The following is a 26,577-nucleotide window of genomic DNA, read 5'->3' on the forward strand; positions in this document are numbered from 1 at the left end:
ATTTTAATACTAGCCTATCCACTAACAATGAATTTTTTCATTTTTGTTTGTCTGAAAATTCCTTAACTTCACCTTCCTTTTTGAAGAATGTTTTTTACTGGGTATGTAATTCTAAGTTGGTGGTTATTTTCTTTCTGCATTTAAAAAACGTTTCATTGTCTTCTGGCTTTTTGTTGAAGTCAGCTACCAGTCTTATTGAAGGTAATGTTATCAGCTTGTTTATAGTCTTGCTGAGAAAAATGTCTCTTTTTTTTTTTACCTCTTTTAAGATTTTCTCTTCTGTCTTAGTTTTTTCGCCATTTGACTATGTTTTGTTGAATTGTGGTTTCTGTAAGTATTTTGCTTTATATTCATAGAGCTTTTTGAATCTGTAGCTTGATGCCTTTTAGTTTTGGGAAGTTCTCTGTCATTACCTCTTCAAATATTGCTTCTGCTCCTCTCTTCTTTTTGGATTCTAATGTAAATATATGATCGTATTCCATGTATCTGAAAATTTTTTTTCTTTCTGTATTTCAATTTGGATATCTTATATTGACCCAACTTCAGTACACCAGTGCCATCTTCTCTTTTGTCAAAACCAATCTGTTGTGTTCTTAATTTTACGTTGTAACTTTGAGTGCTAGAACATCCATTTAACTCTATTTTATAGATTTTTAATGGGCTCCAGTTCTCTTGAACATATTGATTATAGTTATTTAAGTGCTTGTCTATTAAATTCAATACCTCTCTCATCTATTGGTCTGCTTTTATTGTTTGTTTTTCTGTTGGTTATTGGTCATGTGGTTGTGTGGTTCTGTCTCTGCATGCTTGCCAAGTTTTTCAAGGAACTTGTCCATTTCATCTAAGTTGTTAAATTTATTGGTAAAGTTGTTTGTAATATTCTCCTTATCCTTTAAATATCTCTAGAATCTTTAGTGAGTCAAATATCTATATAATCTGTAGAGATTCAGTATCATTCCTGATATTGTAATTTGTGTCTTCTTTTGTTTTCCCTGATGAATCTGGCGAGAGACTTATTTTATTGAAGTTTTCAAAGAGTCAGCTTTTCATTAACCAGTTTCCTCTAGTTTTCTTGTTTTTTATTTCCTTATTTGTGCTCTGATCTTTTATTTTTTTTTTTTCTTAACTTACTTTGGGTTTAGTTTGTTTTCTTTTTCTAGTTTCTTAGGGAAGACACAGAGGTCATTAATTTGTGACTTCTTTCCCCGGTATAGGTGTGCTATAAACTTCTAAGTACTGCTTACAAATTTTGATATGTATATATATTTTTTCATTTTCATCTAGCTCAAAAGACTTTCTGATATCCTTTTTGATGTCTTCTTTGACCCATAGATTTTTTATTTTTTTAATTTTTTAATTAAAAATTTTTTTGGTGAGGAAGATTGACCCTGATCTAACAGCTGTTCCAGTCTTCCTTTATTTTGTATATGGGACACCATCACAGCATGGCTGACAAGCAGGGTGTAGGTCCATGCCCTGGATGTGAACCCATAAACCCTGGGCCGCTGAAGTGGAGCATGTGAACTTAACCACCACATGAAGAGGCTGGCTCTTGACCCATAGATTGTTTAGAAGTTTGTTACTTAGTTTCCAAATAATTGAGGATTTTCCAGAGATCTTTCTGTTATTTGTAAGTTAATTTCATTGTGATGAAAGACATTCTTTTTTTTTTGCTTGAAGAAGATTAGCCCTGAGCTAACATCTTTGCTAATCTTCCTCTATTTTGTATGTGGGTTGCCACCTCAGCATGGCTGACGAGGGGTGTAGGTCTGTGCCTGGGATCTGAACCCAGGTCATTGAGCAGAGTGTGCTGAACCTACCCACCTATGCCATGGGGCCGGCCCCAGAAGAACATTCTGTATATGTCTTAGATCCTTTTACATTTATTGACATTTATTTTATGGCCCAGAATATGGTCTGTCTTGGTAAATGTTCCATGTACACTTGAAAAATAATATGTATTCTGTTGGTTGTGGGGTGGAATGTTCTATAAATGTTAATTAGGTCAAGTTAGTTGATTGTTTTGTTTATGCCTTGTAATTTTTGGTTGAATGCCAGATGTTGTGAATTTAAAAGCAAAATAAAGCCAGCATTACCACGTATATTTTGCCAGATGGGATTTACCTTTTCTTCTAGGCAGATAGAATAGGGAGCCAGTCATCTTTGTTTATATGGATTGCTATGTTAGTGGTTTGATGATACTCTTCCTCTTTTTTCTTCTTGTTTTTATTAAAAAATTTTTGTTTTGCTGAGGAAGATTCACCCCGAGCTAACATCTTTACTGATCTTCCTCTATTTCATATGTGGGTTGCTGCAACAGTATGGTTGCCAATGAGTGGTATATATCTGTGCCCGGGAACTGAACCCAGGCTGCTGAAGCAGAGTGCACCGAACTTAACCACTCGGCCTCGGGGCCAGCCCCTATACTCTTCCTGTTATTTGTCTTATTTGTAGAGTATGGTCTTCTAGGATTTTCAATTCAAAGCCTGGTGGTCTTTGTCCTCTTAGTAGTGCCCAAGGTGGGAAATTTCACTTTACTTTTCAAAATTTTCCAGTAAACTATTTAGCCTCTTACCCCGCACAGTTTTAAAATTAAACAAATGTCCTGGGAGAGAAAGTAGCCTTGAGCTTGAGCTCCCTGTACAGTCTCCCAGTTTTGTTACTGCAGCCCTTTGTGAACACCAAAAGCTCTCTTGGCTTCTTGGTTCCTCAACATCAATTTTCTGCACAGACCAAGTCTCAGTTTTCAGCCTCCAGCCCATGCTCTTAATCAGGAAATGCCCAAAGACAGCTGCATATCATCTAAACACTCCTAAAAGATTCCCCCTTCTCTGGAATTTTAGACCTTCTTGTCCTCCATTCTTCCACATCTCTTTGCTGCCTTTAAAAATATGTTTTGTAGTTTATTTTGCTTTTCTTGTTGTTCTCAGCAAGAATATTGGCCTACTGCAAACTATTCCATCCTTCCTGGATGTGGACAATTCCCTATTATTTTTTAAAGCTGCACAGAATACTCAATTTTCATGAGCTATTTTGTATTAAGTATTCTTCTTTTAGGTATTTGGTAGTTGGATTTTACATTTTGACCTAGTATACTTCTTAAAAATTGGATTTATTGAGGTATAATATATATGTTAAAATTCACCCAATGTAAGTATACAGATTGAGTTTTACAGGCATATACATTCTTGTAACCACCACCACAATCAAGATAGAGAAAATTCCTGTCACCCTGAAAAATTCTTTCTTCCCCGGCAACCACTAATCTGTTTTCTGTTAACACAGTTTTGCCTTTTCTGCAATGTAATATAAAAGTAGTCATGCTGTATGTGGTATGTGGTCTTCTGGGTCTGGCTTGCACTTAGCATAATGCTTTTGATGCTCCTCTGTGTCAGTAGTTTGTCTCTTTTTATTGCTGAATTCTGTTCCATTGTGTGAGATATGACCTAGTTTATTTATAACTATCAATTGTTGGACATTTGGATTGCTTCCAGTTTTTGGCTGTTATGAACAAAACTGCTAAACATTTGTGGACATGTGTTTTCATTTTACTTGGGCAAACCTCTGGGAGTAGAATTGCTGGGTTGTATGGTAATTGTATGTTTAACTTTATAAGATACTGACAAACTGTTTTCTAAAGTGGCTATACCACTTTTCATTCCTTTCAGCAATGTATGAGAGTTTCAGTTGCGCTACATTCTTGCCAACACTTGGTAGTGTCAGAGTTTTTGAATTTCAACATTCTAGCAGTTTGTAATAGTATATCTCATTGTGGTTTTAATTTGTGTTTTTCTAGTGACTAATGATATTGTGCATGTTTTCATATCCTTATTGATCATTCATGTATTTTCTTTTGTGAAGTATCTGCTCACATCTTTTGCCCATTTGAAAAAAATGGGTTACTTATTGAGATGTAAGAGGGTTTTTTCTTTAATATGTATGTAAACAAATAATATATTCTTTATTGGATATTGGAATTATGAAAATTATCTCCTGATCTATGGCTTCTCTTTTTATTTTCTTAGTGGTGTCTTTGAAGAGAAATTTAAAATTTGATTAAATCCAGTTTATCAGTTCATTCTTTTATGCTTCGAATTTTTTGTGTTTTATCTTTGAAATATTTATCTACCTTAAAGCTTTCCTCTCATATTTTCTTATGGAAGTGTTACAGTTTTAGCTTTTGTGTTTAAGTTTATGATTCATTTCAAATTAATTTTTATATATGGTATGAAGAAATGGTTGAGATTCTTTAAAAAAATTTTTTTCCCCACATAGATATACAGTTGTTCTAGTACCATTTGTTGAAAAAAAGACTAGCCCTTGTCCACTGAATTACCTTGCCACTTTTGTCAAAATCAATTAACATATATGTGTGGGTCACTTTTTGAGCTATTTTATGTAGTGAACTGTATGTCTGTCCTTAGATCAATACCTTAATGTGTTGATTATTGTAGCTTTAAATCCAGTAATGGAAGTCCTCCAACGTTGTGCTTCTTTTTCAGAATTGTTTTGGCTTTTTAAGGTTCTTTTTATTTCATATGAATTTTAAAATTAACTTGTCACTTTATATAAAAATGGCTACTGAGATTGTAGATTGATTGTATTGAATCTTAGGTCCTTTTAGAGAGAATTGACATCTTAACAATACTGTATTTTTTGATCCACAACCACAGTATACCTCTCTGTTCATGTAGGCTTATAATTTCTCTCAGTAATGCTTTTATAGTTTCTGATTATACTTTTACTAGTGAACTTTATCCTGTTCATTCAGCAAGTACTTATTGAGCATCTACTGTGTGTCAGGCACCATTCTAGTTGCTGGTGTTACAGCAGTGAACAAAGTAGGCAAAAAGCCCTTCTCTTGGGGAGCTTCATTTCCAACCGGTAGAAACCAGGGGAGAAACTAATAAGTTGAATATATGTTAGATGGTCGTTAGTACTCTGGAGAAAAATCAGGGTGTAGCGGGTTGGAGTATATGAATGTAGTGGGGTGGGTAGGGCAAGGTTTACAATTTTAAATTAGGCAGACAGAGAAGTCTTTGTTGAGAAGTCAATGTTTAAGCAGACCCTAGTCTGCTATGTACACTAATAATGAAACGATAAACATGTTCAGAAGGAAAAGGGGAAAGAATGTGGGAGCTTGAATAAATGTGCTAAGTATGCTAGTTGCCTCCTGTGTGATAACCAGGAGTGAATAGCACTTAAAATCAGCAAGTGTAGTAACAGAAACAGACCTAACAGCAGAAAGGTAAACACTAAGGAAGATAGTGTTTTTGGTTGAAATCTAGTGATGAGAAAGAGAGGAGGAAAGATAAGCATATCTTCTCATGACTTATAGTAGAGAACTAATAGGTAACGTGAAGAAATGGAGGACTAAGTTTATTATGTATGGATGTGATTATAAAGGTGTCCACTAGTGCAATAGTAGAAAACTTACTAAAATAACAGAACCATCTGTGAAATATAAAGAGAAGATAGAGTTAAATGACACAGATGGGTGCTTTATTATTTACAGTGAAGAAATACCAGATATCTGTGTAAAAATAATAAAATTTTTTTGAAAAATTAATATTCAAAAGGCAAAAAAGACACTTGGGAGTTATTCACAAAAACCGTACTGGTAGAAGACTTCAGTGGTTCTCTCTTAGACTATTGTGTATCAAATGAACAAAAGACTAAAGCTATAGAACAGCTAAATACCGCAATTAATAAGCAAAATTTAATGGATAAACTGAATTCTACCTTGAAGATAGAGGCTATACCTTCTTTCCAAAAGCTATAAAACATATACAAAATTTGATTCTAATACTACATCATAAAGAAAACTTTAATACGTTCCAAAAGTGGGAATAATATAGAGTTGCCCATGTAATATGGTAGCCACTAGCCACATCTAGCAGTTTAATTAAAGTTAAATGAAATTCAGTTTCTCAGTGTCATATGACACATATCATGTGCTCAATAGGATAGATTGCCTTTGGAATGAGGAGAAAAGAGACCAGATTGAAGTATCGGTGAACTAAATCTTCCTCTTTCATAGCAAGAGGTCAATAGACAAAATTTGAAGTCAATCAAGAGATAAAGACGGACACATATTATGCGTAATTATGGAGAGAAATAGAAAAACCACAAACAAATAGATGAAAGTGATGGCTTCTAGGAAGCGGGATTGCAGGTAGGGACACTTGGGCAGCCTGCCTTTTTATTTTAAGCCTTTTCATACTATTTGGGTTTTTTTTTTGTTTTTTGTTTTCTTTTGAGGAAGATTAGCCCTGAGCTAACATCCGCCGCCAGTCCTCCTCTCTCTGCTGAGGAAGACTGGCCCTGAGCTAAGATCTGTGCCCATCTTCCTCTACCTTATATGTGGGACACCTGGCACAGCATGGCTTGATAAGTGGTGCATGTGTCCGCACCTGGGATGTGAACCGGCTAACCCCAGGTCGCTGAGGTGGAGCATGCGAACTTAACCGCTGCACCTCCGTGCCAGCCCCTACTATTTGTTTTTTTAAAACTGTGTGTGTGTATTACACCAATGATATGTAAGTTTTAAGAAACTGATAGGATAAAGCAGCCTAGAAACTGTCCTTGCACAATAGTTTCTTATGCAATAAATGATAAGTGTAATTTCATGCCTTTGTATAAACTGAAAAACACTCAAGTTCTGTTTAGATTATTTTATTACAATTAATTTATACTGAAAGTGTTAAAAAAATTTTTTCAGGCACCAGTAGCCAAGTCTTCTCTTTCATTTGTAAGTGAGGATAGCAAATATTTCTGTGACGTTGGGCATATGTTACTTATCTTTAATTGACAAAATATTTAATTTTGGGGGCTAGCCCGGTGGCATAGTAGTTATGTTTGCTCACTCTGCTTTGGCGCCCCGGGATCACGGATTTGAATCCCAGGTGTGGACCTGCGCACGGCTTATCAAGCCATGCTGTGGCAGGCATGCCACATGTATATTGGAGGAAGATGGGCACAGATCTTAGCTCACGGCCAATCTTTCTCAGCAAAAAGAGGAGCGTTGGTGGCAGATGTTAGCTCAAGGCTAATCTTCCTCAAAAGAAAAATGAAAACAAAACAACAAAAAAATATGGGAGGGAGAAGTAAGAGTAGAGTTTTTGTATGTGGTTGAAATTGTTAGCTTAAAGCAGACTCTTCTGTTTATAAGATAGTTTATGTAAGCCTCATGGTAACCACAAAGCAAAACCTGCAGTAGATTTACAAAAGATAAAAGAGAAGGGAATGAAAGCATACCACTTGATGATAGAAAATCATCAATTCACAAAGAAAGACAGCAAAAGAGGAAGAGAGCAAAAGGGAAGAGAACAAAACATCCAGAAAACAAAAAAGATGGCATTAGTACTTACCTATCTGTAATTACTTTAAATGTAAATGGATTAAATTTTCCAATAGAAAATGGCCGACTGGATTAAAAAACAAGATCCAACTTTATGCTGCCTACAAGAGACTCGCTTCACCTTTAAGAATGTAGGCTCAAAGTGAAGAGATGGAAAAAGATATTCTATGCAAATGGAAACCAAGGAGAGTAGGAGTAGCTATACTACATCAGACAAGATAGACTTTAGGTCAAAAACTGTAATGAGACAAAGAAGGTCTTTATATAATGAACAAGAGGTGGTTCAAGAGGATATAATGATTGTAAATATATATGCACCCAACATTGGAGCACCTAAATATATTAAGCAAATATTAACAAATCTTAAGGAAGAAATAGACAGCAATACAATAATAGTTGAGGACTTTCAACAGTACCCCACTTTCAACAATTGGTAGATCAACTAGATATAGTCAGTAAGGAAACACTGGACATGACATACCTTAGACCAAATTAACTTAACAGATGTATACAGAACATTCCATCCAACAGCAGCAGAATACACATTCTTCTCCAGGACACGAATACTCTCCAGGATAGATCATATGTTAGGTCACAAAACAAGCCTTACATTTAGAGGATTCTAAATCTTACAATTAGGAGATTGGTACCGTATCGAGTATCTTTTCCAACCACAATAGTATGAAACTAGAAATAACAGGAGGAAAACTGGAAAATTCACAGATGTGTGGAAATTAAATACACTCTTGAACAATGAGTGGTTTAAAGAAGAAAGCAAAAAGGAAATCAAATCAAATAGGATGCAGCAAAAGCAGTTTTAAGAGGAAAGTTTTTAGCAGAAAACACCTAGATTAAGAAAAAAAACTACAAATAAACACTTTAAGGAAGTAGAAAAAGAACATAGTAAGCCTCAAGTTAGCAGAAGGAAGGAAATAACAAAGATTGGAGCGGAAATACATGAAATAGAGACCAAGGAAACAATATAAAAGATCAGTGAAATAGCTGGTTTTTTGAAAAGATAAAATTGGCAGACCTTTAGCTACACTAAGGAAAAAAAAGACTCAGATAAAATCAGAAATGAGATAGGAAACATTACACCTGATAGAACAGAAATATGAAGGATCGTAAGAGAGTACTGTAAAAAATTATATGCCAGGAAATTGGTCAACCTAGAAGAAATGGATAAATTCTTAGAAACATGTATACAGCCTACCAAGGCTGCATCATGAAGAAATAGAAAATTCAAACAGATGAATAATGGGTAAGGAGATTGAAAATAGTAATCAGAAACCTCCCAACAAAGAAAAACCCAGGACCAGATGGTTTCACTGGTGAATTCTACCAAACATTTAAAGAATAATTAACACTAATCTTTATCAAACTCTTCCAAAAAATTGAAGAGGAAGGAACATGCTCAAACTCATTTTACGAGACCAGCATTACCCTGATACCAAAGCCAGGTTAGGATACTACAAGAAAACTACAGCCTAATATTCCTGATGAATATAGATACAAAAATTCTCAACAAAATACAGGCAAATTGAATTCAACAGCACATTCAAAGAATCATACACCATGACCAAGTGGGATTTATCTTTGGGGTGCAAGGATGGTTCAATACACAAGTCAATAAATGTGATACACCACATTAATAGAATGAAAGATAAAAATCATATGATCATTATTGAATAGATGCAGAAAAAGTATTTGGTTAAATACTTTTCCAAAGGTTAAAACCTATATTATTATACCTAGTTCTTTTATTAGTGTCTTAGCAACTATAAATAAAATATTTAAATTTCTTTGGTGTTATATTTTTACATCCCTGCTGTGTGAGATAAGGATGCTAAGACCTTTATCCATTTCTCCATTCTTGTCTCTTCTATGTCTTTACTTCCATTCCTACCTTTTCTTTTGTATTTGACCAGGTTGATAACATAACGTTTACATTCTGTTCTGTAATGAGAATTAAGACATTCAGCCTTGTCAGTAGGTTGGTTCTAAAAGCTGAACATGATAAACTGCAGTTAATCGTTGAGTTAGGATTATTTTCTTCTCAGCAGGTTGAAAGTCATGATGCTAATGGAACCCAAAGAATAAAATATTTAACATCAAGGTAAGGTTGCTTATGTTTACTTACAGTTAATAAGTTTTTCAGTATCATGCCACTAGTTTGCTTCATATTCTGACTAGTTTGCTTTATATTGTTCATCTTCCTCCACTACAGGCTGTAATTACCATTTTTTTCCTTGATAGAGAAAAAGGTACCTTCACATATCCTCAAATATTTCCTGCTTGAGTCATAATATCTAGTATTTGTTGGATGGAATCCTTTGTTTTCCTGGAGACATCCCTCTTAGAGCCCTCCTACTTCCTGCGTCAGTCTTGATTTGGAAGCGTGCTCTATATCTTTCATTCTGAGTTATGCCTTCAGGCATTTCTGGGCTAGATTTACTATTTTTTAGATCCCACATCTTCCTCTCATGACATTCTCCCTCTTTCCTGGAATATATTTTAAATTAACTTCAGTGTACAGGGTACTTAAGATGTAAGTGTTCTAAATTCTTACATGTCTGAAAATAGGTTTGGCTTTGCTCATAATTGCTTGATAGTTTGGGTGTAGAAATTTAGATTCAAATTAATTTCCCCTTAGTACTTTCATGTTTTGCTCTTTTCTGTTTGCATCAAGATGGTAAGAAATGTGATGTTACTCTGAGTCTTGATACTTTCTAAATGACACTTTCCCTCTCTCCTTGGAAGCTCTGGTATTTTTATCTTGTAGTTCTAGAATTTTATATTTACGTGTGTTAAGTTTGAGTTGTTTTTGTCATTCTGTCTGAAGTCAGTAGGCAATTTTGGTTGAAATGTAATGTCTTCCTTCAGGTGTAGGAAATGTTCTTCTATTATTTCTTTGGTAATACTTCCTGGTTTTCTGTGTTCTCCCATTTTGGAATGCTCGCTACCAGAATATTGGCTTTCTGGATTGATTCTTATGTCTTTTATTTCTTCTCTCATGTTTTTCTTCTCTGCCTTTTTATTCTGTGTTCTGATAGATTTCTTGAACAGTATGTTCCTGCCTTTTCTTAATGTCTGTAAGCACATGATTAATATTCCAGTCGCTTTGCTTATTTTCTGCTTGTATCATTTCAAAAGGTAACATGGTGTAATAGCTTGTATGATGGAACCAGACTGCTGGACTGTGTGGGTTTAGATCCCAGCTTCACCACATAATGTGACCTGGGGCAGGTTATTTAGCTTCTCTCTGCTCAGTTTCTAATCTACAAGATGAAGATAATAACTAGTTTGTGGATAGAGGAGTTTGTATTTATAAAGCATTTATAATAGTTCTTGGTGTAATAAAATCAATATTACTGTTACATATATGGCATCCTGTTTTTGTTTTATTGAATGCAGTTTCTTCAGGATTGTCTTGAGGATATTTTGTTTTGTTTTTGAGTTTTTCTTCTGTGCCCTGAACAACCTATGATTCTTCTGAAGTTAGTTAATCTGCTTATTTATCTTGGTCATTTTTAGCTGCTGTTTTTTCTAGTATGTCTGGTGATCGTTACCATTGCTTCATGTTTATTTCTGAAGGACTATCTTGATTATTTTAGGTATTGGCTGTGGGTTTCCTTTCTTGTTGTATAGGTAGATTTGTTTTCTAGTTGCCATCTCAATGAAAAGACTAGTTGGTAACTCTGTGTACCTAGCTGAAGCATCTTGTGTGCTGGCAAGTTTAGGCTTAGAGCAAAAGAGCAGGGAACCTGTTGTTAGTCTCAAGGAGCTTTCCAATTGTCTTGTTGACTTGGGCTATATGGATACTAACATTCAAGCCAGAAGACCTGGTTTCTTTCTGAGCAGTTTGTTAGATTTCTTTAGAAAAGAATATTGCAGTTTTGAGCCTAGGGGTGACACTGGGCTTTGCTTAGACAGGGAAGAGTTGTGGAGAAAAGAGAGGTGAAGCTTTTTTGTAGGTCGCCTGTTTTCAGCCTCTTTACTTGCTAACTTGGAGCCTAGACTCTTGGGACCATTGGCTCAGACCTTCACTGTAGTCCCTTTGTGTGTAAATTTTGGGCTGTGATTTCTTTAGTTCTGTTTAACCTATTAATACATTTAGATCTGCTTTCTGTTCTTCAGAAATCTACTGTGGCGTTTCATGTCTTCATAACTTTCTTCTCCATTTTTTTCATTGTTTTATAGATTTATTTCTTTTTGTACTTCTGTATTGTCTTACCAGTAGGCTTTGCAAAGGGAGGCGAGGCAAATATAGTGTTGTCATTTTCTCTTTCTCTCTCCAAGTTTTCTTTAAAAAAAAAAAGGAGTGAAAGAAATTGTTATTTCACTCTAAATACTTTTATGTTTCTTTAAAAAGTAAGGATGTTTTCTTACATAACGTCACCGTCATTACCACATGTAACCAAATTAACGGTAATTCTTAATATCATATAATGCCTAGTCCATATTCAGATTTTTCCAGTTGTTCCAAAAATGCCTTTTTGTTGTTGATTTGTTTGAATCAGGATTCAAATGAGGTACATACATCCCAATTGATTATGTTTCTTGAGCCTTTTTTTTGTTTTTTTGAGGAAGATTAGCCCTGAGCTAACATCTGCTGCCAATCCTCCTCTTTTTGCTGAGGAAGACTGGCCCTGAGCTAACATCTGTACCCATCTTCCTCTACTTCGTATGTGGGATGCCCACCACAGCATGGCTTGCCAAGCGGTGCCATGTCTGCACCCGGGATCTGAACCGGCAAACCCTGGGCTGCCGAAGCGGAATGTGCACACTTAACCGCTGCGCCACCTTGCCGGCCCCTCGAATCGTTTTTTTAAGAGTACAATTTGTTTGGAAGAGGAGTGGCATCAGTTTGTAGATCACTTCTGATAGAAAATGTTTGAGCAAGCTATGTGTTAATGTAGTTCTGCTCTAATTTCTTAAGAAAGCAAAGTCTTCCCCAAATAGCACATGCTTTTATCTTAATGGAATATTATAAATCTATGCACCAGGATACAGTGTGGAATAAAGAACTTCCGTCTACCTGTCACCAGTTTTAATAACTGTTAACTCAGGATCTGTCGTCTTTCATTTATACCCTCACACATTTACGTTCTCCTAATATTATTTTGAAGCATATTCCACATATCATTCATATGTAAATATTTTAAGGTATATTTCTAAAACTAAAAGCTCTGAGTCTTTAAAATTTAGAACAGTTGATAAACTTTCTCCCTTTCCCTTTTTGCCCTCCATATTGAAGGAACTGGGTCACTTGTTCTATAGAATGTTTGACATTGTGGATTTGTCTGATTACTTCCTCCTGTTTAAGATCTTTTCACTCCTTGGGTGTGACATTGCTCCTGTTAAGAGTGTATGATCTAAAGGTTTGATCGATTCCAGTTTGATTCTTTTTTAACAAGAATATTTTATAAGTAGTACTGTGTACCACGTATTTCATTATATCAGAAGGTACATAATATCTGGTTGTCTCACTTTTGGAGATGCTAAGATTGATCACTGTATTCAGTTGGTGACAGTATGACCCATTGTGAAATTTACTATCGCTTTTTCTCCTAATGGTTTTATTTTATTTATTTTTATTTGAGGAAGATTAGCCCTGAGCTAACATCTGCCACCAAGCCTCCTCTTTTTGCTGAGGAAGACTGGCTCTGAGCTAACATCCGTGCCCATCTTCCTCCACTTTATATGTAGGATGTCTATTACAGCATGGCTTGCCAAGCAGTGCCATGTCTGCACCTGGGATCTGAACCGGCAAACCCTGGGCCGCTGAAGCGGAACGTGCAAACTTAACTGCTGTGCCACCAGCCTGGCCCCTCTGCTAATGGTTTTAAAATCCATCGATGATGTTGCCCATCTATTTATGTCATTTCTTTTGTTCTTATTAGCTGAAATTCTTTGGAGGACTAGCCCTCACTAATTAGGTCTCTTTGGCTACCTTGAAATACAGTTTGACAGGAGAGGCAAGAAAAATGCTTTATTAGTTCCCTTTTACTTAATAATTTTTGATTAACCCTTAGTGTACCATCAGTGTCCATTGGATTTAGTTATATATATATATATATATATTTGTAACATTTCTAACTATCTTTAGGGACTAGTAATTCATGATTGTTTTTCTTTCTTCGAGGTCTTCCAAAGAACAAAAGCAAAACTTACTGCTTTTAAATCGAATGAAACTTATCCTATCTTTCATGTCTTTGTTTGCCTTTAAGCATTGTGCTGTTTCATCATGCTAAGGTTTATTTCATCATGACTCATCAGTTATTTCCATCTCTCCTAAAAAGATGATATGAAAATACAAGAATGATGGAATCACGTAGAAAGGTGATAGAATGTGGAAAAATATTGTCACTGTTGCATCATGGTTTTTTTAGTTTTTATTTTAATTTTTTTGTATTGCAGTTATTGCATTATATTTCAAGAAGTTATAAAAGAAGCCTGGAGACCTTATTTTTGTAGGCTGCTTTTAGTTTTCATTGAATGCAGTTGAGACTTCAGATTTTTTCGTTTCAGTCCATAATGACAAAGAGGAAAAAAATGACAGATGTTAAAGAGATGTTTCACATTTCTTTAACAAGTCAGTAAATGAATACAAAGGGAAAAATAGTACTCCAGGTCCAAACCAGCATTGTTTAGTAGGCATATAATGTGAATCACAAATGTAAACCACATATATAATTTTAAATTTACTTTAAAAAGTAAGTGAAGAAAATAGTGTCATTGAGGAAAACAAGAAATATTTAGAATTCCTTTTAGGAGCTAACACCCTGTGGGACAAACTTTGCTCCATCTCTTCTGTCTCTTTTTTGGCACTGGTTGGATAAATACCCTCCCTTCCTCTTCTCCCCTGCATTCACCCCAAATAGGCTGTGTTTTCTTGTGGCTCTTTGTAGCTTGGTAATGTACTAGCTTGTGTTTGCTTTGTCTCTTTATATGCCTTGCTTCCCTTTCACTTTTTCACTCTGGCATTGAACTCTTCCTTCCCAAACTGTCAACTTGTCCTTTTGCCTCAGACTGCCTTTTCGAGCTGAAACAATGGCTTCTAGACTTCTTTGACCACGACCTATAGTAAGAAATATATTTTATGTTGTGACCCAGTACACACATACGCACTCATAAACACATATCTAAAACAACAGCTTTGGGAAGCACCCTTATCATTACTAGGCGTCTTGTACTCTGAATTTTTCTTTTTCCTCTCCAGTTTCATTTTAAAAATGCTGGTTATAACCCACTATATTGCTTGGCCAAAGAGTAAGAACATTTGTAATTGTGTTAGGATATTGGTATTTTGTTTTCTATAAGTTTGTACCAATCTGTATTCCCCCCCAGCAATGTATGAGAGTAATGTCAAAGCTGATATTATAAGTGCTTTGAAAATTCTGTTCCTAGAGCTTGTGACTCATAGTGTCCTCAAACTTCAGCAACACCTGTCCTGCCTTGGGAACAGAGTATCTGTGCTTTAACTCAACTCCTTTTATGGTAGTATCTGGAGAGGGAGAAAGAAGCCTGTGGGTTAGTTGAACATTTGTGGGACTCCATCTTGATTTGTCTATAATGTTTTGGTTATATCTCTTTGAAGAGGTTTTTTGTGGTTGCTTTAAGTATTATGTTATGTATACATAACTCTTTACAGTCTACTGATTGTCAAGTCCCTGTACTCAACCTCTCATTTCTAATATAATTGCCTTTTATATTTTCTCTATATACATTTAGAAGCATATCACATGGTGTTATTTTTGCTTAGACTATCAAAAATGATATAGGAGACTTGAGAAGAGAAGAGAAGTCTGTTGTGTTTACCCATATTCTGTCTCCATTCTTCCTGATTTTCTAGTGTTCCTTCTTTTATCATTTCCTTTTTGTTTGAAGAATTTCCTATAGCCATTCTTTTAGGGTAGGTCTCCTGGTGACAAATCTCTTAGTTTTCCTTCATCTGCAGATGTTTTAATTTCCCTCTTTCCTAAAGGATATTTTGTCTGTATATGGGATTCTGGGTTGGCAGTTCTCTCAGCACCTGAAAAATGCTTCTAGGCATCAAAAGTATGAATATGAATTGACATTTAAAATGTTTATTAGCTGTGACCATAGTGTTCTAAGTGTTAAAGAAAAAATTTTCTTCTAAATTATAATTACTGAGTTCTACATAAATATATTATTGATTTCATTTATTAAATGATTATAAACGTAAAGGCATCTCTTCACAGGGGACTGCTCTTTTCATGGAATTATGTACCCATGGATGAATATTATTTACGTTAGAATGAGACTGATTTCAGTGGAAATTAATAGTAAAAAGGAAAGATATTGGGTCATTAGTAATTGTGAGATTTACAAATGATTTATTGATAATTTTTGTTAGGCCTATCATTTATAGTAGAATTTATAGTATATTCCTGTTAAATTAATCTATATCTAATAAGTCCATGTAGGAATGAAACGCTGAGCAGAAAATGGATATGGGACAGCATGAAGACTTGTCCAGGTTAACAAATACATAGATATATGGATTTACTGTATCCAGTAATTTTTTGACAAAAGTTAATAAAAATGTTTCTCCATAAATGTTCAAGAAAGTATAAAACCTTAACTTTGGTGTATGTTACTTTTACTTGAAGATATGACATTGATTTGACATAACTAAGGGCTGTTTTCAGCTCCTTGAAATCATGCAAAATATCTTCAGGTTACAGACACACAGTTGATTGATAGAATGTACTAATTTCTTTCTCATTTCTCAGAGAATAATGAAAGTACAGATCTTGAATTCTAAATAATTCTAGATAAATTATGTAAGGAGTCTGGCCATGAGCCTTTTGCCTGGAGGAACTAAGATGTAGCTATCTTCAATATTTATTGTCACTGTTGTCATTGGATTCTGTCTCAGGTGAGCTTTTAATGTCAGGTATTGTCCTTAACAGAAGTGTTTGGGACAGAGAGAGACAAGATCACCTTGGATATATGGTGCCTCCATTAAGGGATACTCCCCTGATATCAGTATATCAAATTATTCCTTTGATTGGTGTTTTGGATGTTTCTGCAACTCAGGGAAATACATTGTAGTGAGACGTTAGATGTGTGAGATATATATCCTTCTCTTACAAACTGGAAGAAGGAAGATTATAAAGTAGAGTGTAGGAAAGGAGAAACTAGCATGGTGTCTGACCTTGTTATTAATTCAACTAACTGGTTGGTAACTACGGAAATTAAGAATCTGGAAATTGATTCTCTTAAAACCATCTCGTCCTCAGTGTGAAGACTGCTGGATTAATTTTTCATCACTAGATTATAGTTTTGAATCTTTTGCTGTATAATATTCATCTATTTTTTATTTTCACAACTGTTTTAATTCCTTAAGGACCTTCATCATTCTGCCGTGAGTACTGCTACTTCTCTGTGCTCTCTTTGAGCAAGGATTCTTTTCCCTTCTTCTTGCATATGCTCCTCAGTGGAGCAGTTTTTTTATTCTCCCTCTTCCTCCTTTAACATGAATATTTTTTATTCACAATCCACTCCCTGCTGAGGTTTTGATTTTATTCTGTTGCCTCAGATTTTGTGTGGTTGTTGGTTCTTCATTCATTTGAAAAACTTAGGCTATGTCTCAAAAATATAATTGCCAAGGGGTATCAATCTTCATTATATTTCCGTGACTAAAACTCCATGAGGGCAGAAATCTAGTGTGTTTTCCTCACCATTGGATATGTAGAACCTATCCTAGTGAGTGAATGAATGAGCAAGGAACAGAATTTTCCCAACTCTTTCCTTAATAGAACTGCTAGTTAAAAAAGAAATAACCAAATTAATGTTGTAAAGTCTTTTTTTGTTAATTGATATTTAAAATAGTACCTTTCTGGTAGAATGGTAATTAAAATGCTTTTAATATTGTGGTAAGAAGTATTGTTAACATTTCTGATCATTTATATTTTAATTGTTAATAAAAATTAATGGCCATGATTGGACTGTTTCATAAAATCATATTGGAAATATAGGGTAATAAAAGCCCCTACCTTGTAAGGATGTTGTGAGGATTGAATTAGTTAATACATGTAAAGCATTTTAAACAGGGCTTCATATATACTCAAGTGCTTGGTAACTATTAATTGGTAATTGAGAATGGTGCTGAGACTGACTTCTTCCCCATCATTCTGCAGAGGGCCCCTGATGGTAAGTTATCAGTTTATCTATCCATAAGGAAGCTGGCTATTGGCACAGGGCAGTCTTCCCCTCAGGTCCTTGCCGAAGCCCCCTGAAAGGATCATCCTCCACAGGGACTTTGCCTCAGGTTCTTTCCCAAGGGTCCTCCTCTCAGACCTTTGAGAGCAGGGGGCTGGGAAGAGCTTCAGAATGGGTGATATGTTGCAGTCAGGTGATGAGGGTTTAAAATGAACTCTGCCTTTTAGGCCTCTGTGACTCAGGGCAAGTTGCTTCACCTCTCACTTTCCTCCCTTGCCCATCTCATCTCAGAGAATGATCTTCTCATCCCTTTTCTTACTGTGAGCAGCTACACTGGGCTTCTTTTACTTCCACAAAATGCCATATTCTCTCCTACATCTGGCCCTTTGAACATGCTCTTCCCTTTGGATGAAACATATTCTTTCTCTTCCCTCCCCCTTTGCTTTATTTTGCCAGATCCTGCTCATGCTTGCATTAAATGCCTCTCCCTTAGAAGGCCTTTCCTAACCAGTTCCCACCAGACTGGTTTGTATCTCTGCCATGCTTTCCTTTTACACCATCATGATTCTTAAAGCCTTTCTTCCCATTTGGAGTTGCCTTACATGCTGAGCTCCCAGAGGGGTTGATGGAATCTGACATGTTCTTTGCTGCATCCCCAATTCCTGGCACATAGGAGGCCACATTAATGATGTATAGATGGATGGGAAAAAAATGTTGGAGATATTGTTACTTAGAATTTGGTTAACATTATTTCTACAGCTGCCCTTGTTTTACAGAATTTTTGTTTTGTTTTTTCTTGTAAAGCTGCCGAAATGTAGAAGCTGATTCTGTCACAATGTCAGATGCCTTTGGAAAATTCTACATTCCTCTTAGATGAATCTTTAGAACTTGGTGAGTTTCACTAGATACCTTCAGTCTTCATTTTGAGCTCAGAGGTATGCCACCTTTTTTTCTTCCTTTTTTGCATAATTAACAAGTACGGTGAGGTTTGGAATCTCCTGGCAAGGAGCATGGGACCAAGTATTATAAAAAGATTTAGGGCATGATCTCCTACCTTCCTTGATAGCTTTTGTTTATCTTTAGAATTTTCATTCTTATGAGGAGTGAAAAGATATTCATTGGTAAGACAATTGATATCCAGATGTAAAGTATTTTCTTTTCAGCAACTCATGAAGTTTTTCAAAGTTACTGCGCAGAAGTAAGAATTATACTTGTTTTTTTTCTGAGATAAAGGAAGATGATTTTCAAGTGACTGAAAGTAGAATAGGAATTGTTTATTTCCTGTCAGATTTTAGATTTAAAGATAATCAGTTGAATGAGGTAGAGAAGGGCCAGTCACCTACTGCAGCTCCACCTTACAAGCAAGTCTCTCCATCAGGGGTCTGCGCACTACCAAATCCAGCCTACTGCCCGTTTTTCTATGACCCGTGAACTAAGAATAGTGTGTATATTTTTAAATGGTTGGGGGAAAAATCTCAAAAGAATACTATTTTGTGACATGTGAAAATTATGTGAAATTCAAAATCAGCATCTATAAATAAAGCTTTATTGGAACACAGCCACTCTTATTTTTTACATATTGTGTATAGCTATTTTCAAGCTATTGTAGTGGAGTTAAGTAGTTGCATCAGAGACCTTAGGGCCTAGAAAGCCAAAAATATTTACAACCATTTAAAAATATACACACTATTCTTAGTTCACGGGTCATAGAAAAACTCAAAAGAATACTATTTTGTGACATGTGAAAATTATGTGAAATTCAAAATCAGCATCTATAAATAAAGCTTTATTGGAACACAGCCACTCTTATTTTTTACATATTGTGTATAGCTATTTTCAAGCTATTGTAGTGGAGTTAAGTAGTTGCATCAGAGACCTTAGGGCCTAGAAAGCCAAAAATATTTACCATGTGACCCTTTACTGAATAAGGTACCTGACCTGTGCTCTAGGTCATGGTTGGACCTAGGACGTGGTTGGAGAACTATTTATAGATTGAGTTCTAAGGTTTAAGAGATGAGTAGGTGGAAAATAGCGGGACGTGATTGTCAGTACCAAGTCTTAGTGACTCATTTATACTTTTTTCTATCCTGCAAAGTGTAACCCCTATTCTAATTAAACTGACCATGTTGTTGTTTTAAAATAGGAAATAAATCAAGAGAAATCATTCTTCTATTACTTTTCTTCTAAAATGAATGTATATGGGAATTTGTAGAAAGAAAATTAGTATAGTACTCTTAGTTTTTACCTGGTTTTGACATTACTATAATATCTTAAGCATTTAACAGATTGTGTATACCTTATGTGCAGTCTCTGTTTTTTCCTGATGTGCAGGGATTACTTGTTATTTTTATTTTTTAAGTGAAAGTACTAGTCTAATATTTGGAAACTAGTTGGTGACTGACTCAATGGAACTCAATACATTGAGGATGAAGGTACACAGTCCCTTTTGGAATCAGTGGATAGGCTTGGAGGGTATTCTTAAGGAGCTCTTTTGTAGTCTGACACAGGTTAAGTCCTATATTAGATAAAAGACCACGATTTTAGTATCTCCCTTTCTTGGCCCTCTAGAACACTTAATAGTTTTGTGACTTTGGACACATTTACCACTCTAAATCCTAATTGCTTCATTTCCAAATAGGGAAAAATAATACCTTTCCTGTCTGAAAGCAGGAATCTTGGATTTACTAAATTATAAGTTTTCTAAGGGTAGGTACCATGCCTGTTTTTTAAACAGTGGATCCCCTGTAGGCCTGGCACATAGAGTGAAAGAACAAGATCTATTATAGCTCCAATAACTATTATATCTATGCATGATCACAATAATTCCAGTTTCTTCGAAGTTTTGCTTATTGCGATTGGGTGTTTTTTGTTAACTGTAAAAGAGAATTTTGATGAAAACAGTTATTTTCTCTGGATTCATTCTTTAAGATAGCCGTCAAATCATTGGCCAGATTATTTGGCCAGACTTATTTGTCTAAGTTGATTGTTTATTGTTAATTTTTGAAATCTTAAGAGCCCAGATAAACTACTAATGCAAGAATTACCAATCTTAAAGAAACCTAGAACCGTTCTCATTATAAAGCTTTAAAATGTATATATACTAAAAGCCACTCTTGGATAGGAAGACATATATTCTCATCTAAGTCTTCTGAAATTTTCCCCAACTCTTCCACTGAACCTCTTTTTTTTTAATGAAACTTCCCTATATAGTTTGCTTAAGAAACCAATTTTTAAAATACTACCTTGCAGTATACCTTGTAAAGATAAGATAGTTTAAAAGGTATTTAGCTGAGGAAAATTGTACCAGATTTAAGGAGTCTAGGGAGATGTGACAGCTAAATGCAATATATGACTCTGGACTGGATCCTGTACTGGAGGAGGAAGAAAGCCCTAAAGTACTTTATTTGGTCAGTTAAGAAAATTGGAAAATAGACATTATATTAAAATATTGTGTAATTATTAAGTTTTCTGAGGTTAGTAACTATACTATGGTTATTTAAGAGAATGTCCTTGTTCTTAGGAAGTATACATTTAAGTATTTAGAGCTAAAAGGTCGTGATTTATACAACTTACTCTCAGTTTAGAAAACGTTTATATTTTAAAGAAAATGATGCAAATGTTAACAATTGGTGAATCTGGAGTAAGTATACATAGGAGTTCTTTTAAATATTCATATAGTTTTTTGGAAGTTTGAAATTATTTCCAAGTAAAAGTGTAAAGAAATGTCTTTAGCAGTTACCAAAAAACCTGGAAATTATGTCCAAATACTGTTACTTTTAGATTATCATTTACTTCCATTAAAAATATACTTATAGTCCTTGTATTTTTTTCAAAGTGCTTTTACACATCCTCTGTTCACATGGTGGTACTGTTATTGAACAGTACTTTTTTGTTGAGTGGTTTATGATTAACTATATGGTCATCAATGCAGATGCTCTGTTCTGTGATTATTTAATAAGTTTATGACAAGTACTTTATAAAATAGGTTTAGTTGTTTTATAGTAATGTGGAGATAAAATGAAAAAAGCTTTGAAATGTAAAATCTGCTTGGCAAAGAGAAGGTCTTTGTATTAATAGTATTCTTGATGATTATCTCATCAGTTATTTTAATCATAAGATCATAGTGAAATATCAATTAGTATAATTTAGAACTTTAAAAAAACTTAGGTATAATCTGTTAAGTTTTCATCTATCCTGTAGTTTACTTTAATATAATGTTCACTTCAGCTAGTTTCATTAAAAGTCTATCATATTCCCTTAGCTCCATAAATATGCTTTGTTTGTTTTTAAAAGTGGGTCTGGTTTTATCATCTCAAATTTATTATATTTTGAAGGAAATTCAAGAATAAGTATCTATTATAGTGTTTCTCAAAATAGTATTAGTAATTGCAGACATTTTTTGAGTGTTTGTGCCAGGCATTATATTGTAAGCACTTTTCACTTAATGATTTATTTCATTTTCACAACCTTATGCTAACGCCTTGTCTTGATTTGCTGTTTTCAATTCTAGCTAAAACTGAGCTTAGAAGCTAAGCTTCAGAACCCTCAAGTTTTCTTACCTCTTTTTGCCAAATACAAACTGTAGGAACTAGTGATCTGGAACTTAATACAGTAAAATTGATCAATTATATTTACATTAAGAAAAAAAATGCCATCTGACAATTTTTTAGTTTATAAATTTTGGATAGGTCTAACTTCAAGCTAGACTTCCTGTTGCCCTCATAATATGGGAAGGATCCACCCATCAAAACAGTTCTTCAGTAATTATACTGAAAAAGGAAGTAAATATGACTTTTAGTACCCAAGTAAGAGACAGACTGATGCAGAAACCTGGTTCTACTAGACTTCAATTTGACCAAGTAAAGTAACTAAAAATAGTAAAAATTTAAAAATCAAGGCACTGATAGAGTATTGCTAACTTTTTTTTTTAACTTTTCCTATTGAATTAAAACATGCTTATTATAAAGTCCATCAATCCTGAGTGTCATTTTGATGAAATTTTATGAAGTCAACACTTGTTTAACCAATATCAAGATCAAGATATAGAACATTTTCATGAACCCAGGAGCCTCCTTCATGCCCCCTAACAGTCATCACATACTCCGGAGGTAACTATTATTCTGACTTCATTCACTATTCATTAGTTCTGTCTATTTTTGACCTTCTGTTGTCTATCATTTTTTAATCAACATCTTCTTTATGTGAGTCATCCAGGTTGATTCATGTAGTGATAGTTCACCCTTTTTCGTTGCTTTATAATAAATAATATCTATATACCACAGTTTATTTATCCATTCTGCTGTTGATGAACATTTGGAGCATCGTCAGCTTTTGGCTATTATGAACAGTGCTGCTGTGAACATTCTTGAGCATGTCTTTTGATGTACATATGTATGCATTTCTGTGAGTAAATTTCTGGGAGTGAAATTGCTGGGTCAGGGTATTTGGCTGTTTAGGTTTAGTAGATGCTCATAGTTTTCCAAAGTGGTTGAATCAGTTTGCACTCTCACCAACAGTGTACAAGAGTTCTTGTTGCTCTACATCCTCACTAATACTTGATTTTCATTAGTGTTTTCAATATTAGCTCTTTTGCTATTTTTGTAGTGAAAATTTACTGTAATTTTAGTTCATAATTCCATGATAACTTTAAAAGGTTAGCACATGTGTTTATATGCCATTGACCATTTGGATGTTCTCTTTGGAGAAATGCCTATTCATGTCGTTTGCCCATTTTTTTTTTATTGGGTTGTCTTATGGATTTTTAGGAGTTCTTTAACTATTTCTAGGATGCTAGGATGTTTTTTGTTGGATTGGGTATTGAAGATATCTTCCCTACTTATTCACTCTTTTAATAGTATGTCTTAAGATAATTTCTTAATTTTAATAAATTCAGTTTTATCGAACTGTTCTTTTGTGATTAGTGCTTTTTGTGTTATAAGAAATGTTTGCCTATCCCAAAGCCAAGAAGATATTCTCGTTTATTTTCTTAAGTAAACTTGGTTGTTTTAACTTTTACATTTAGGTTTATGCATGGTATGTGGTGGGATTCATGGTTCATTTTATTTTCCATGTGGAAATCCATTAAGGTTAAGCATTATTTATTGAAAAGACTATCCTTTCTCTACTGTAACACAGTAGTGCCTTTGTTGTGATTCAGATAACTGTTTATTTGTGGGTCTATTTTTGGACTCTATTCTGTTCCATTGGTCTAGTTGTTGGTGTGCCAGTGCCATAGTTCCTTAATTATTGTAGCTGTAAATCCTCTGACTTCATTCTTCAGAATTGCCTTGGTTCTTTGAATTTCAATAAAAATTTTATACTCAGCCTGTCAGCTTCCTATATAAATAAATAATAAATTCCCTGCTTAATATTAAGCAAGTTAAATATTATTTAATATTATTCTCGACTAGCTTAATATTGAATCTATAGATCAATTTGACTACAATGGACATCTTTCAGTATTGACACTTTCAATACATTTACTGTGGTATATGCCTTTATATATTTAGGTCTTTTAAAATTTCTCTTAGAAATCGGTTTTGTTGTTTTGTGTGTAGAGGTCTTACACATCTTTTTAATGTATGATAATGAGATTGTGGTTATGTTTTTAAATAGTCCTTGTAATTTATAGATTCATAGTGGAGTATTTACAGATGAAATCATACAGTGTTTTGGATTTGCTTCTAATAATACAAAGGAGGATGGGAAGGCATGGGGAAGGGTCAGAACAGATAGAATAAGATTGATCATGATTTGATAATTGTTGGAAATGGGTGACGGATAGATGGGTTAATAATTATAGTATTCTTTTTTACTTTTGTGTGTGTAAGCCTATTTCTCTGACTGATTAGAACTAAATGGAGTAAGCCTATTTCTCTGACTGATTAGAACTAAAAACTCTCAATAGAATATAAAAAGCAACTATCTGAAAACTAAAATTTAATAATAGCAGGTGGATTGAGAAAGGAAGTCATAACTTGAAGAATAGTCTGTATAATGGTGAGTTTACCTTTTTTTCTTTCTTTCCATGACCCAGCTTTGACCAAATGGTAGGCTGTATTATGGAACTGCACAGTGGGTGTAGCAATTAGCAAAAACTCCAAGGGAAACCCCTATTTCTAGCCAGAGGACGAGGAAAGGGGGTCCCCTATTTTTTCTTTTTCTCTCTCAAGCCTGCCATAAGATGATCTCTACCTGTAAAGTTGCATTATCCTGGTGGCAAAAGGACTTAAAACCCTGAGGAAAAACGATTTCTCTGGCCAGAGGAATTGGGAAAGAGGGCCCTGCAAACTGGAGCACGCTGGGGAAATCTCAGAAAGGGGAGAGCTGATGTGACAGGAGATTTCCTGATTGTGAGTATGAACCCACAAAGTCCCACCTCACTCATGAGTTACACATGCATGGAACAGACCCAAAGAAACACATCAAAGACTTAGAGAACTGAACTACGATATAAATCACTGTTAATATCTCAGACTTGCCCCTCAGTGATGCATGCAGAGGATAAACCGAAATAACATAGTAAAGGCTTTGAAAACTAAACTGATATTGGAGCTATCACTCACAGAAGACAATATAAGCTTGTAGTCTAAACTTAAATCAAAAATCAAATTCTCCAGAAGATGTTATTGGAATCTAGAGTTTCATAACTAATATCAGAACATCTAGGATATAATCCAGAATTACTTGACATAGAAAGAAATGGGAGAATCTGACAATTTTTTAAGGGAAAATACAACAAAAAAATGCCAACCCAGATGATGGATTTGTCAGAAAAAGACTTTAAAGCAACTATTACATCCATGCTTCATGAGATAAAAGTGAATATTCTTGAAAGAATGGACAGTCCTCTGAAAAATAGAAACCATATAAAAGAATCAAATGGAAATTTTAGAACTGGAAAATACAATATATGAAATACAGATTTAGTGCATGGGCTCAGTAGAAGACTTGAAGATAAATCAGTATAAATCTCACATCTTGTGTCTTCTGTGTCAAGGGTATGTCTCTGTTCTATAATACTTGTTTAGTCCAAATTGCCCCTTGTGAAACCTGGTCATAGGCCTCAGGCTCTGAATTAGCATGCTATTTACACATCCTCTCTTAAATCCTTAATTACTCCTATTTCATGCTACAAAGAAAGATGTGTCTGTGTGATTTGAGCCCCATCTCCTTTCCTCCTCCACAGATTCAGACAGGGTCTTGGCCTGCTATTTTCCCAGACCTTGTCATTTCTGGTAAGGATCAAGCCATCAGTGGGTTTAAAAAAATAATAGTCAACTAAGGAACTAAATAGACCCATGTGTGTTTATGTTTATATGTTTGAAAGCTTTGAGAGTAAGTAGGGATAGAGAGAAATGTGGAGATGGATAGCAAATGTATATCATTATCATATATTGCAATATTACAATTCAAAGGGAATACATTTTATCTTAAATATCAAGTGTAGGTATAATGATTATTTTAGTGAAGAAAAAATGTGTTAAGGTAGTTGTTTTCTGAATACTCTGTGGTTCAGGATGTGTCCACACTTATTTGAACTATTTTCAGATGGTTGTGAACTTGCTTGGCCTACTTGGCTGCACAAAGGCAGCCTAGCAGTTTACCCAAGTTTTAATAGGTCAAAACAACTATCTTTTTTATAAAGTGATTACACTGCACAAAGTTAGAGGAATACTTGTGGCCTTGAGAACTGATATATTTTTAGTGATATTTTACATGAGTTTGGTGGCCTCATTGGTAAAGTATATGTCAAAACATTGTCATTATATTTATACGTATTGGTTGTAAGTTGTTAAACTATCTCATGAGCTAGCCGTAAGCCTAGTATTTACATAATGCTATATTGTCAGTTTAAAAAAATGCTTGTGTTTTTATTTTTGTGGTTTTGAATCAAGCAGATCACATGCTATCCCAGCTTATGTGAGATCTAGAGGGATAAGGTGCTTGAAATTGAGAATATGGAGGGATGTGTGCTGCTTTGTAATGGTGAGTTCTAGAGTAACTTCAGGGGAGTGAGAAGGAGG

The 26,577-nt window shown here is 34.7% G+C and overlaps 1 protein-coding gene across 47 annotated transcripts in view; it reads left to right on the forward strand.

Annotated features, from left to right (window-relative positions):
- CLOCK (clock circadian regulator) overlaps window positions 1-26,577 on the forward strand; it is a 123,258-nt gene that overhangs the window by 9,069 nt on the left and 87,612 nt on the right. For 8 of the 47 annotated variants that reach the window (XM_044766003.2, XM_044766001.2, XM_070505833.1 and 5 more), the window contains exons 3-4: window positions 18,356-18,486; window positions 22,519-22,659. The exons of 2 other annotated variants lie outside the window; for them this stretch is intronic. The gene's annotated coding sequence lies outside the window, so the exon portion shown is untranslated. Of the gene's footprint in view, window positions 1-9,420; window positions 9,477-16,237; window positions 16,266-18,355; window positions 18,487-22,518; window positions 22,660-24,879; window positions 24,904-26,577 lie in introns of those variants that run through there. 37 more of the 47 variants (XM_070505847.1, XM_044766005.2, XM_070505854.1 and 34 more) reach the window with 12 other exon arrangements.

Source organism: Equus asinus, chromosome 3, assembly GCF_041296235.1.
Source record: "Equus asinus isolate D_3611 breed Donkey chromosome 3, EquAss-T2T_v2, whole genome shotgun sequence".
NCBI classification, from domain to species: Eukaryota; Metazoa; Chordata; class Mammalia; order Perissodactyla; family Equidae; genus Equus; species Equus asinus.